The sequence below is a fragment of the Hydra vulgaris genome, chromosome 12 (genome assembly GCF_038396675.1).
Source record: "Hydra vulgaris chromosome 12, alternate assembly HydraT2T_AEP".
In the NCBI taxonomy this organism is placed as follows: Eukaryota; Metazoa; Cnidaria; class Hydrozoa; order Anthoathecata; family Hydridae; genus Hydra; species Hydra vulgaris.
This window is the reverse complement of record NC_088931.1, coordinates 28369712-28377500: the sequence shown is the minus strand read 5'-3', so window position 1 is coordinate 28377500 and position 7789 is coordinate 28369712. Positions and strand designations below refer to the sequence as shown.

The 7789-nt window shown below is 30.2% G+C and overlaps 1 long non-coding RNA gene across 2 annotated transcripts in view; it reads left to right on the top strand.

Annotated features, from left to right (window-relative positions):
• LOC136087710 (uncharacterized) overlaps positions 1-722 on the top strand; it is a 3891-nt gene extending 3169 nt beyond the window's left edge. For both annotated transcript variants that reach the window (XR_010642000.1, XR_010641999.1), the window contains exon 4: positions 488-722. This is a non-coding gene — a long non-coding RNA (uncharacterized LOC136087710). The remainder of the gene's footprint in view (positions 1-487) is intronic.
• Positions 723-7789: the final 7067 nt, after the last annotated feature.

Below are 7789 nucleotides of genomic sequence, written 5' to 3'. Positions count from 1 at the left end.
CGTTGGCTAGGTAATATCTCACTTGTGTAAAAAGCAAAATTTTACAGGAGACTGAAAAAACTATATATTTGAATGAAATGAGGTTTTAAAAGTAAGAATAAAAAACAAATAACTAACAAATTATATTATAATTTGTTAGTTATTTGTTTTTTACTCTTACTTTTAAAACCTCATTTCATTGAAATATATAGTTTTTTCAGTCTCCTGTAAAATTTTGCTTTTTACACAAGTGAGATATTACCTGGCCAACGACGATATATATATATGTATATATATATATATATATATATATATATATATATATATATATATATATATATATATATGTGTATATATATATATATATATATATATATATATATATATATGTATATATATATTTATTTTTACTTTTTAAATTTAATAATAATTATACTAATTTAATAACATTTTTTTTTTACATTTGCTTTCAGACTACTAATGGTACAAGTTTTGTTTTTTGATTTAGATTCTGTATCTCAATGATATCCTGGCCTATCGATACGATATCCTGTTAATTGTATTTTTATATATTGCATAAATATATATGCAAACACTCACACACATAAATTTTAAAGAAAACATTTATATTTTTATATATATATCTATAAATTGTATATGTTAAGCTTTTTTATATTTAACATTGTATATTACTGTTTGTATTTGATTTTGGAAATATTGCGAGGGCAGAGTTCAACTTACAATTTAGTTTTATTTGTTTTTTTTTATTTTAAACGTCGTTAAATCGACGTTTTACTAACAACTTTACAAATCCTCGCCAAATAGACTACTTTAACTGCGTTTATTCAACGCTTTTTATGTAACGCTTTTTCAACGTTTAGTTGCGACGCTTTTGTAACGTCATTTAGTAACGTTTTTTCAACGTTACGCAATAACGTTTAATCAACGTCTATTAAACAACGTTACATATCTTTGCAAAATCGATTACTTTGTCAACGTTTCCGCAACATCTTTTGCGACCGGTTTTCAACGTTGATTCAACTTTGTCATGTTTGCTGGGTAGGAATCCTATGAAGTTAAAAATATTTTATGATATTTAGTTATATTATAAAAACAATATCAAATTTAAGTTGTTGATTGTTAAATATTTTGATTAAATTGTCATTAAACAATGGTCTTAGTTGGTCTTTTTTTCAAATTAAAAAAAATGGTTGCTTTACTTGCAAGTCTCAACACAATAAGTATTAACAAAAGGTGTCCCAAAATTGACGCAAACTTTTGAATTTGCCGCCATTTTCCTTGTAATTTGTTAGCAACCCTGAAAAAAAGAACAATTTGACAGCTGATAGTTTATTGTTAGTACAAATGGAGCGTTCTACGATAGAACAATCTGTTTTTACTGTTGAACAATATTTAAAAAATAATGAAAGTTTGTAAGCCACCTTTCGCAAATTTACTACAAAATAAGGTCGGAATAGTGATTTAACTTCGTCAAGTGTGAAGAGAGTAATTGAAAAATTCAGGCAGACTGGATCAACTGGTATTGATAAACGCACTAGTCGTCCAAAAACAAGCGATTCAAATGTCAATATTATCATTTAAACGCAGTGCGTGAGAGTGTTTGTGAAAGTTTAGGAACATCAATTCAGCGTCGTGGACAAGAGTTACAAATTTCAAGAATCTCTTTACAGCGTATACTCACTAAAGATCTCCTGTCAATGCTTACAAAATTCAATTGGCATAAGAACTAAAGCCTAATAACCATGCAAAGCGAAGAGATTTTGTTTAATGGATTATTAAACATCAACTTTCAAATCAAGCATATAAAGTAAATAAGATATTTTGATTTTATAAACAAGTATATAAATATATTGGTATAGTTGTAACACTTACAGAAATCAAAAAGTAGTTAAAGATTTGTTTAAAGAATTCAAAAATGAAACAGAAGAAATGTTCCATAAGCAAGAAATAAGTGTTATTGATAATATTGAAGCGAATATCAAAATAATAAACAATAAATTAGACAGTAATTACACGCATCAACGAAAATGCCATTAAAATAAAAGAAATATCAAAAGAATTAGAAGATGTTAAAGAAAGTTAAAACTTTAATGAAGATCTATATGGTCTAGGAATTAATTCGTGCAGTTTGACAAGGGATTACGAAACTAGCTTATTGTCTCAGCGTTTCGTTTAACCACGCATGTGTGCGAAGATCACTGTTATTGCGCATCATTTTCATTATAAATCATTTGATTTAAGCGTAAACAACACTGATAATGTCGCTTTTTGTTCCTGATAAAGTGTTTTTGCGGGGGATTCTTCTTCATTACTTTAACGTGAAGAAAAGTGCTACCGAAAGTCATCGTATTTTGGTTGAAGTTTATGGTGAACGTGTCAGAAGTGGTTTGCACGGTTTAAAAGTGGTGATTTTTGTTTGGAAGACCAAGAGCGACCAGGACATCCGAAAAAATTTGAAGATGCAGAATTGGCAGCATTGCTCGATCAGGATTCTTTTCAAACGCAAGTGGACCTTGCAAAATCGTTAGGAGTTGAACAATCAACAGTTTCCAGACGCCTCAAAGCCATGGATATGATTCAAAAAATGTCTCATTGGGTTTCACATGAATTGAAAGACAGAGACGTGGAAAGAAGAAAGACCATTTGTGAATTGCTGCTTGAAAGACAGAAAAGAAAGAGATTTTTGCATCGAATCGTTACTGGTGATGAGAAATGGATTTATTACAAGAATCCTAAACGAAAAAAGGCCTGGGTAAAGCCAGGTGAACCAGGTCCATCACAACCCAAACGGAATATTCACTGTGCAAAGGTTATGCTGTGTATATGGTGAGAAATGAAAGGTGTGGTGTACCATGAGCTTCTGACACCTGGTGAAACTACTAATGGAGAACGTTATCGACGACAATTAATGCATTTGAAGAAAACTCTGGTCATAAAACGACCAGATTGGGGTAACAGACATAATAAACTCATTTTTCAGTATGATAACGCTCGACCACATGTCGCAAAACCTGTCAAAAACTATTTGGAAAATGTCGGATGGGAAGTGTTACCCCACCCGCCGTATTCTCCGGACATTGCTCCTTCTGACTACAACTTATTCGATTGCATGAATTACGATTTGATTGGACAGCGCTTCACTTCTTCAGAAAATATCGAAAATATGGGTCTCTGATTGGATCACTTCTAAGGATGAAGCATTTTTTCGACACGGAATTCGTTAATTGCCGGAAAGATGGGCAAAAGTAGTGACTAGCGATGGACACTATTTTCATTAATGTATTCATCCATTTAGTTTTTGAAATAAACCTTCAATTTTCAATTAAAAAGCGCATGAATTAATTCCTAGACTTAATAATTGACAAAAAAAATTATTAATAACAATAAATACTTATAAAAAAGTTTAATATACCAACAATCTATTAGCAAAAGCTAAAAGAAAAACAACAAAACATAGAAGATAGGTCACGTCGAAACAATCAAGTGGAATTCGCAAAGACAAAAAAAAAACTATACTTAAAGTGCAAACATTCTTTTTGCACAAAAATGGAATAAAAGGGATTGAAATTGATCATGCTCATTGCACAGGACAAAAAAAAGATGGCCGACCAACTTGCAAAAATACAAAGGTAAAATAAAAACATTAAAAGTTTTATCTCAAAGGTACTGATACCTTCAATGATGAAAATTTCTCTCTCGAAACAGTTAATATCCGAAAGAAAGTATTTGCATAGGTAAAGCAAGACGACTTAATCGAGAGGCTGAGTAAGTGCAAATTTCATAAGTGCGAACTGGCATAAGTGCGAATTAAAAAGGTGTGCCAAAAGATTTTCCAAACACTAGCATTAGTGCAAACTAGCATAAGTGCAAAATAGCTGGAAAAACTGCAATAAATGCAATTGGGTGTAAGTGCAAATTAGCATATGTGCGCTGAAAGAATTTTAAAACACTGGCATAAATGTAAGTTGACGTAAGTGCAAAGCAGTTGCAAAAACTGGCATAAGTGCATCGAAAAAATTTGCAAAGACTGGTTAAGTGCGAGTTGGCATATGTGCAAACTAACATAGGTGCAAATTCTATGCCAATGTTTTAAAATTCTTTTGGTGCACTTCGCACATACGCCAGTTCACACGTATGTTAATTTATGCTTTGCACTTATGACAGATTGCACTTATGCCAGCTTTTGCAACTGATTCACGCTTATGCAAATTTGCACTTTTGCTAATATTTGCAAATTCTTTTGACGCGCTTATGTCAATTTGTACTTATTCCAGTTTGCACGTATGTCAGTTTTTGCAACTGGTTCGCACTTATGACAATTCGCACTTATGTCAATTCGCACATACGCCAAAGTTTGCAAATTTTTTTCGCGCACTTATGCCGGTTCGCAATTTCTCCAATTCGCACTTATTCGCAGATTCACTGTAATGAAATTAGCACTTATTCAGCCGCCCAAACTGAATGGCGAAAACTTGTTGGTAAGAAATGACCAAACTGTTTATCTTGAAAATACTATTGACAAAAGTAACTTTAATAAATAATTAGTTAAGCAATCTAAAAAAGCAACCTCTTTATATATTCACTAAATGTTAATCGTGGCTATAACTTACAACTTTGAATCTTTTGCTTTTAATTTTTACAAAACAAACTAGGGGAGATCGGGGCTAGTTACAATAGGGGTAAGTTGCAACAATGCGTTTTAAAGACTGGTTTTTATATATTATTCATAAATTTTTTTACATTGTACAACTATAATCATAACACGTTAGCCACAAAAAATTACAGTAATAAATTAAAAATTTCAAAAGTTATTGATAATTTTGTTTTTTCGATATAAAATTCAAATTTTTGTTTTCGAAGTTTTTTTGGGTTTCACTGTAAACTTATGACCATAATAAAATAATGGTTAGTTAAAAAAATCTTTTTCAAATACAAAAAGATTAAAAAAATTAGATTTATTTAATGTAAATAATTATATACATTGATTAGAGTGACCACGATGCCAACGGGTAAGTTGCAACAAATTGCTTGGAGTAAGTTGAACCATAAAATAAATGCGGGTTTTATTGATTTTGCACTTTTCCAGTTATTCTTAATCTTAATATCAACGTTTTTTTTTTAATGTCGATCTCCTAATATTTTGACATCAATAGCAAAAAACATTTAATAAATATAATTGTTGAATTGAAATGTAATTAATTCTTTTGTTTCTTTAAACTTGTTTGTTTTTTAATGAATGTTTATTGCAAAGAAATTCGTTTTTTGATGTTGTAGATAACTTGAATTTAAGTTTGATATTTTTTTGTTTTATAAAATTTTATTTAACATTTGTTTTATTTTTATGTTTAAATTTTTTTTTAAATAAATTGTTATTGTGTTTTTATATTCTAAAAACAGAACTTAAATATCCTAAAACCCTCTCTTGCATTTTTTTAAACAAATTTATCGTTAATTGACTAAGAGAATACTTTTTTTTTCAGAAACATTTTAGAGTTAAAATAATAAATTAGCTTAAATAATAATCCTTCTTGTTTAATTTCTTCCGTCTCCGAAATCTTTGAATATAATTATCAGTTTACTAAACAAGCCAGGTGTATGTGAATTCTCTCATAATAAAAGTATTGCAGCTCAATGAAAATACTTTCCTTTAATGTAATTATAAAATTTTTGTTGCCAAATAGAAATGAGAGATTAACTTATAATACGTCTTTGAACTCTGCGAGGCTTATACTTTCAAAGTATAGTGTTGCAACTTGCCCTAGTGCGAGGTTAAGTTGCAACAATTTTTTTTTTCATTTTTGTTTCACTATTGCGGAGCAACTAAGTTTTATATTATATTTATCAATATTGGTTTAGTACACCATTAAGATCTATTTTAAAACCCTGACAAAAATTTGAAAAAATAATGAAAGTTATAAGAGATAAATGCAGTTTTTTAAATTTTGTTGCAACTAGCCCCGGTCTCCCCTACTTCTCATCAAAGCTGGCGCGAGTAAGTGTCAATTGATGAGAGAGTGAAAGTTTATATTTATTATATTACTTATTATTGTAAATTTGTGAAATCCTATTTTTTATTATTGGTTATATAAAATTGTATAACAAATGGATGGCGATTTTTCAAACAAAATTCTTTTTAGCGATGAAGCGCATTTTCATCTTAAAGGCTTTGTTAACCATCAAAATTGCCGTTTTTGACCCACATGCGATTATCGAAAAACAAATGCATCTTCAACGTGTCACTGTTTAGTGCGGTTTTTGGGCTAGTGACACCGTTGGACCATACTTTTTTTGAAAATGAAACAGGTTAAGCAGTGAATGTTACTGGTGCTTGATATCGCAGCATGATAAGACAGTTCCTTTTGCCTAAACTATATGATGTTGATGTGGATGACATGTGGTTTCAACATGGTGATGCCACATGCCATACAGCTCGTTAACTTTATCAATTGCTGCATGAAAATTTTTCTAGTTGTGTACTCTTTTGTTTTAGTGATAAGATTTTGCCCTCTATAATTTTATTTGACACATTGAGTTTCTTTTTATGAGGTTATTTAAAGTCAAAGATATATGCTATCAAGCCCCTAACCACGCGTGCATTGAAGGAGAAAATTCAATGCTGCATCAACGAAATTCAGCCACATTTATGCTTCTCGAGCAGTCCATCATGTTTTTAAAAGGTTTCTTAATGGAAGAGAGTTTTCTAACTTACATTTTAAAGGAACTTGGAGTGCATGGCGATGGATAAAATGAACTACATGACTAACAAGATCAGATAATTTTTTCTGCACCCCGTAGATACTTTTAGACTTACTGCTTGCAACGTCGTAAAACTGATTTTTGCAGGACATTTTTGCAGGACTTTTTTTTTCTTCCACTTCTCCGATCTTTCCAGCTATTCCAATTTCAGTTCTATTTAAAGCTTTGCATACTTTTGTTAATCTTGCCTAAAGAGTCCACGTAACCCGTAAACACACTGACTACTAATCTTGATGCGAAATATTTGACGTTGTACCAGCTATCACTAAAAAAAAGTCGGATTTTTTTTACTTTAATCGATAAGAGTTTTTTTGAGAAAACGAATAAATTCATTTTGAAAATTATGAAAAAGACAAATAATATTTTTTTAAAGCCTTTTATCATTAATTCAAGACTTCATTGTCGAATTATATTGAGATATTAATAAAGTTTTTTTATGAAAATTACGGCTTTCGTCATTTGCATCTCCGCGAAACGCATGACCTTGACGAGAAGAGTAAGAGTAATATCTAACTATATAGTAATTACTTCTTTATAAAAAGACTTTATATGTTCTACTTCAGTGGCTTTTTCTTTGTTTTCTTTCTTATGAATACAGTCAATATGGTTTGGAGAAGTTATAAAAATTTTTTTTAATTCTGTTAGTGCCGAATTGTGCAGTTTTAAAGAAAAATGTTTTGCAAATTTACATTGTTTTTTTTTCCTTTCTGTTGATACCAACTTTAAACATTGTTTTGAACCCATAAAAACTATCCAAAAGAATGGCTTTCAAAAAAAAAGTTTGAAAATAAATATTCCTGAGACGCGAATGGTGTTCTATTAATTATAATAGAAAAGTAAAAAATATTTTTGGATTTAGATGAGTTCTTGAGCTTCCTCTCGGACCCAAAAATATTGATGGGACCTAATAATAGCGAAATTTTTTTTTAGAACTGTGTCAACCTTAAATTTAATCTTATGTCAACCTATATCAACCTTAAACTAAAAAAATGCAGAATTATATGATGGTTTTGATTAGTTTGCTAATTTCCAC